This window comes from Sapajus apella, unplaced genomic scaffold (genome assembly GCF_009761245.1).
Source record: "Sapajus apella isolate SASKATOON/1434 unplaced genomic scaffold, GSC_monkey_1.0 scaffold34, whole genome shotgun sequence".
NCBI lineage: Eukaryota > Metazoa > Chordata > Mammalia > Primates > Cebidae > Sapajus > Sapajus apella.
The window spans coordinates 5,351,431-5,357,571 of record NW_022436974.1 but is presented as its reverse complement, the minus strand read 5'-3'; the positions used below and the strand labels follow the sequence as shown (position 1 = coordinate 5,357,571).

Here is a 6,141-nt window from a genome sequence, read left to right as displayed (position 1 = left end):
GAAATAATTTGGTATTTTAAAAAGGAGTCTTTTTAAGAAATGGTTTCTTTTGGTCACAGCAGTCAAAGGCAAGGATGGCAGAGAATCAATTCAGTAACCACTGAGTAAGCCACACGTGCAGGCCTGGCTACCATTTCACTCCTGGTCGCTGGAACTCGACAGGAAAACTGGAGAGTCTCATGCTCTCTTTTTCTCCAGGACAAGGAAGGAGAGAAGATTGTTTATGTTAGGAGCTTTCATTATGATCTGAACGATTTTAGTACAAATTATAAATTTAAAACTCTATTCTCTTAATTCAGTTTGGTTCAGTTTAATTAATTCCTACACTACCAATATTTTCTCAGCAATTGCTCTGTGCCAGGGACTGTCCTAAATACGGTGACTAGAGATAAAATTGATAGCAATAGTTTATACCTTCATGGAGGTTTCATTTTAACAGGGAAGGCAGCCATTACTTACAAGTGTAGTGTGGTGAGATAAACATTCTTTCGAGAAGATGCCCTAGTGGAGTCTTATTTTACCTAGCTATTATTGCTAATTGGGTGAAAAGTTCTAAGTTAAGTTTCTAGCTGTTAATAAGTACATATAATCTTTTAGTGTAATTAGTGTAACTAAATTTAGTGTGACTAATTTTAATGTAACTAAAAATATCACCCAGTCATCTATAATAACCAGTGATGGCAACCACAGAATATCTGTAGAAAAGATACCCTCCTAGAATTGCCGCATAAATAAGTTTCTATATTCTGTTTCTTCTCTCATGATAGGATTTTTTAAAATACCTGCATTCAATATAAATAAAAATATTATATTAGTACAGTTTTAATAATAGTGTGTTTCTTTTCATATTCTGGGAGTAACGTAGGACCTAACCAAATTTATTGAATAATTCCTCCTCAGTAATAGCAACTGTATCAACTATGCCCAAATCAAACAGTCCTAGAAAACTCTTCCAGTGATCTGTGAGTGTGTTTTGATGATCCTAACTTTTCAATCCCAGAGGAACCCTATGAAACTTCTTTTATGAGAAAATAATTGATAACTTCTGCTATCAGAAGTTTTAGGCCAAACTAAGTTTTTAATATATTATCATGTGGAAAATGAGTTTTCATCAAGCAGTTAAAATATTTGAGTCTATACATAGCTGTTTTCTGAGTATAGTCTAATATATCTCTAGGCAATAATGAAACTCATCTCCACTCTAATACAGAACTATGGTAGCCTTCTAAATGGTGAAAATTGCAAGTCATCTTCATATATATTTATAGGTACCTTTGCTACCTATTCAACTGTCATCCAAAATGTCAATTTTATTACATATGTGGATTTTATCTGAAATATATTGGTCTCCTTTCAGTTAATCACACAGTGTCAGGCATGAGATGGTTGAATTTCACTGTAGGTTTTCACATTAAAGTAATTTAATACAGAGAATCAGTCACATGGATTATGAAAAACTAAGAAGCCAAACAGAGGACTTTGAGGCAACCAAGAGGGCAACAGCAGCTGTAATTGACTTTTACTTCCAGGGCTCTCCAAAGTCCAGGAAAAGAAATGAGATGTGGTTACCAAAGCATAGAAGTCAGGGCACTCTAGTAAGGACTGCCCATTATAGAGGTGAAGCCGTGAAAGGGACAAGACCAGCATTTCAAATGCAACCCCAGGCAGGGGTGATGGGGTGGGAGCACAGGAGTACGACAGAAGTGTAGGGATGGTGGTGGTGGTGATGGTAGGGATACCCTGGCCTTTCTTTTTTTCCTGCTATAAAAATCCTACTAGTACTTCCCCTTCACTAAACCCATCTGGAAGCCAGATAATGGCAGCCTAGGAAAAAAAAAGCCTGTAGAGTCAACTCTTCCCTCAGCCTCCTACACACACCAATGAGAGACAGAGGAGAGAAGGGAAAAGGCAGATGGGTCTATGAGCAAAAACATCCAACGTCCTATTATGCACGTGGTTAAGACAGTCAATATTTGAGAGTATAGTTCTCAAGCATAGATACCTAAATCAAAATTGCTAGATACATTATTAAATACAGGTTCTCAGGCTTCAATTTAAACCATTGAAGACCTTGCTTTTTTAATCAGCACTCCTGCTGATTCCAGAATGCAGCTAAGCTGGGAGAACCACTAAAACAAAGATCACATTATACCCATTAATTTGTCTGAGTACTTATCAGGTGACATGGTTTGACTGTTTCTCCACCCAGATCTCATCTCAAATTGTAATCTGAATCATAATCCCCATGTGCTGAGGGAGGGTCTGGGTGTGAGGTGACTAGATCATGTGGGCAGTTTCCTCCATGCTCTTCTGATGGACAGTGAGTTCTTATGAGATTTGGTTGTTTGATAAGTGGTGCTTTCCCCTTCTTTCTCTGTCTCCTGCTGCCTTGTGAATAAGGTGCATTCTTCTCCTTTTCTTTCTGCCATGATTGTAAGTTTCCTGAGGCCTTCACAGCAATGTGGAAATGTGTCAAATAAACCTCTCTGGTTTGTAAATTATCCAGTCTCAGGTAGTATCTTTATAGCAATGTGAAAACAAACTAATACAGAGAATTGGTACCAGGTATGTGGAGTACTGGTATTAATATAAGTACAACCTGAAAATGTGCAAGCAACTTTGGAATTGGGTAACTGGCAAAGTCATAAAAGTTTGGAGGGCTCGGAAGGTAATAGAAATATGTGGGAAAATTTGGAACTTCTAAAAACTTGTTGAATGGTTTTGACCAAAATGCTGATAGTGATATGGACAGTGAAGTCCGTGCTGAGATGGTCTCAGATGAGAGTGAGAAACTTATTGCAAACTGGAGAAAAGGTCACTGCTACTGTGCTTTAGCAAAGAGAGTGGTGGCATCTTGCCCTTTTCCTAGAGATCTGTGGAACTTCGAACTTGAGGGAGATGATCTAGGTTATCTGGCAGAAGATATTTCTAAACAGCAAAGTGCTCAAAATGTGACCTGGCATTTCCTTAAAGCATACAGTTATATATGCTCACAAAGAAATGGTTTGAAATTGGAACTTTTGTTTAAAATGGAAGCAGGGCCTCAGGGTTTGGAAAATATTCAGCCTTACCATGTTGTAGGAAAGAAAAACCCATTTTCTGGGGAGAAGTTGAAGGCTGCTACAAAAATTTGCATAAGTAATGAGCTGAATGTTAATCACCAAGACAGTGGAGAAAATGTCACCAGTGCATTTCAGAGTTCTACACAGCAGCCCCTCCCATCACAGGCTTGGATGCTTAGAAGGGAAAAATGGTGTTAGGAGTCAGGCTAAGGTCCTTGCTGCTCTGTGCAGCCTCAGGAATTGGTGACCTGCATCCCAGTTGCTCCAGCTACAGCCATGGCTAAAAGGGGCCAATATAGAGCTTGGGCCATTGTTTTAGAGGGTGAAAGCCCCATGCTTTGGCAGCTTCCAAGTGGTGTTGGGCCTGCAGGTGCACAGGAGACAAGAGCTGAGGTTGGGGAACGTCTGCCTAGATTTCAGAGAAAAAAATGCCTGGATGTCCACGTGGGGGCAGAGCTCTTATGGAGAACCTCTGCTACGGCAGTATAAAAGGGAAACATGGAGTGGGAGCCCCTACATAGAGCCCCCACTGGGGCATTGCCTAGTGGAGCTGTGAGAAGAAGGCCACCATCCTCCAGACCCGAGAAAGGTAGATTGTCTGACGGCTTGTACCATGCTCCTGGAAAAGTTTCAGGCACTCAACACCAGCCCATGAAAGTAGCCACAGGGGCTGTACCCTGCAGAGCCACAGGGGAAAAGCTGCCCAGGGCTGTGGGACCCCACCTCTTGCATCAGCATGTCCTGGATATGAGACACAGAGTCAAAAAATAATTTGGAGATTTAAGATTTGGTGACTGCCTGGCCTGGTTTCAGACTTGGTTGGGGCTTGCAGCCCCTTTGATTTTGCCGATTTCTCCCATTTGGAGTGGGTGTGTTTAATCCATGCCTGTGCCTTCATTGTATCTGGGAAGCAACTAGCTTGCTTTTGATTTTACAGTTTCATAGGCAGAATGAACTTGCCTTGTTTCAGCTGAGACTTTGGGCTTGGAATTTTGAGTTAATTTTGGAATGAGTTAAGACTTTGGAGGACTGCTAGAAAGACAAGATGGCATGATTGATTTTGAAATGTGAAAGGACATGAGATTTGAGAGGGGCCAGGGTGGAATGATATGGTTTGGCTGTGTCCCCACCCTAACCTCATTTCAAATTGTAATCCATGTGTTAAGGTGGCACCTGGTGGGAGGTGACTGGATCATAGGGGTAGTTTCCCTCATGCTGTTCTCTTGATAGTGAGTTCTAATGAGATCTGGTTGTTGGGTAAGTGTCTGGTGTTTTCTCCTTCCCTCTCTCTCTCTTGCTGCCTTGTGAAGAAGGTGCTTGATTCTCCTTTGCCTTCTGCCGTAATTGTAACTTTTCTGAGGCCTCCCCAGCCATGTAGAACTGTGAGTCAGTTAAACCTCCTTTGTTTATAAATTATCCAGTCTCAGGTAGTATCTTTATAGCAGTGTGCAAATGGATTAATACATCAGATTATCAGAAGGTTATATGGTTGGTAGTTTTCCTTTAATTCTCCAAAATAAGGCATCATATAATTATAATTTAATATATGATGTCCACTCTTTCTTCCTGTCCTAATACTTATTTTTTCTTTGTAATTGAGGATGGTTATATAAACCTTCTAAGGAAAGCACTGTGTATTATGCAGCTAAGTTTTGTTTCTCCCGATTAACTGCTCTGTATTATCTTAATAATTTTCAGGAACAATTACATTATTATTTCTCTTTTTGATTTAGCTGTGAAGTTCAGTAGAAATTCTTAGTCTAGAATTTTTCACATAACTATTCTGTTTCATGTCTTTCTCTGTCCTTCTTGTTCTTTTACTCAGATGGTAAGCTTACGTTTTTTTTTCTTCCAGTGCCTTTTCTTTGTGGGAGTGTCCTCTTTCTTGTCACAACTGGCTCTGCATTAACCTTCAGCTATAGTGTCCTGTTTCCTTTTTTCCAGGGAGTGGGCATGTGACTCAGGCTAAGCTGATTATTTCTCTACACCCTAGGACAAGGGTTGATAGAGCAGATATTAACTCAACCAACGAACCCAATTAAACATAAAAATAGAAACAACAGCAAAAGAAGTAAAACAGAAGTTTCAAAAGCAAAAGACAAGGCAGATTGAAATAGAATACTCTTGACATAATACCAAGTCTTCATTTTCTGGATAGGGACTTTGATGGTCTCAGCTGAGATGAGCTGCATGCGTCTACATCAATCAGCTCTCTACTTACCTGCTACGTGCATCTGGCTTATCTGATAACTCTCAAATGTCTTCAAATATAGATGTCTTCAAACATAAAGCTTGTTTTTTTTTGGAAACTGCATATATAATACTTGGCTCTGGGCCCCTAAATTTGCTGAGAGCAGGAATTTTAACTTTCCCTCTCATTCTTGATTAAATCATCATCCATTCCAATATCATTCATAATTAATCTAGTTATCAAAATTTGTTTCTCTTGGGTGAATAGTCAGTAATATGTTTGATATAATCATTATTTCAATCACTTTTTAGAGTTTAAGATCCTTCCTTTCTGAACTTCCATCCTCTGCACTCTTCCATCTTGAGTGTGTATACTGATGGGTCTCACTTCCTTCGTTCCTTGTAAGTAGAGGGCCAGGGAGAAAAGAGTGTCTGTTAATGTGATGGGTAGTATGTATGGGAAAAGTTCCTCCTATGCAGTCTGGTTTGGTGTGGTTTTGGCATAGTCATTTTTTTGCATGTCTCTTTTTGGCAACTTCAACTTGGCCTTTTCTATGACAGAAGAGCAGGTCAGCTGTGTCTCTATTTGGGCTCTGCCACCAATGAATATCGTTAGTCTCTTCTCTGGGTTGTTTTTCCTCTGCTTGGCTGAGTAGCCACCCAGGTGGTACCATGGTTCTATGCTAATTCCCATGGAATAATGGATTGTCAGGCTTCAGAAATCACCAGAGGGGAAGCAAGCCCTAGTTTCTATATTAAGTCCATCCATCCATTGGGAAACATATTTCTGATACTGGTCTCCCATTCTCCAAAAAGATAGAAGGCAAGGGAGGACCAGAACCTATATTTCTGTTTCCTTGTGTGATTTCTTCTCTAAACCTTCTGTTAG

The 6,141-nt window shown here is 39.9% G+C and overlaps 1 long non-coding RNA gene across 1 annotated transcript; it reads left to right on the top strand.

Moving 5' to 3' along the window:
* The first annotated feature begins 455 nt into the window (after window positions 1–455).
* LOC116563104 lies at window positions 456–4,103 on the top strand. Its single transcript, XR_004274231.1, has 3 exons — window positions 456–466; window positions 1,433–1,437; window positions 3,974–4,103. It is a non-coding gene; the product is annotated as an uncharacterized LOC116563104 (long non-coding RNA).
* The last annotated feature ends 2,038 nt before the right edge of the window (window positions 4,104–6,141 follow it).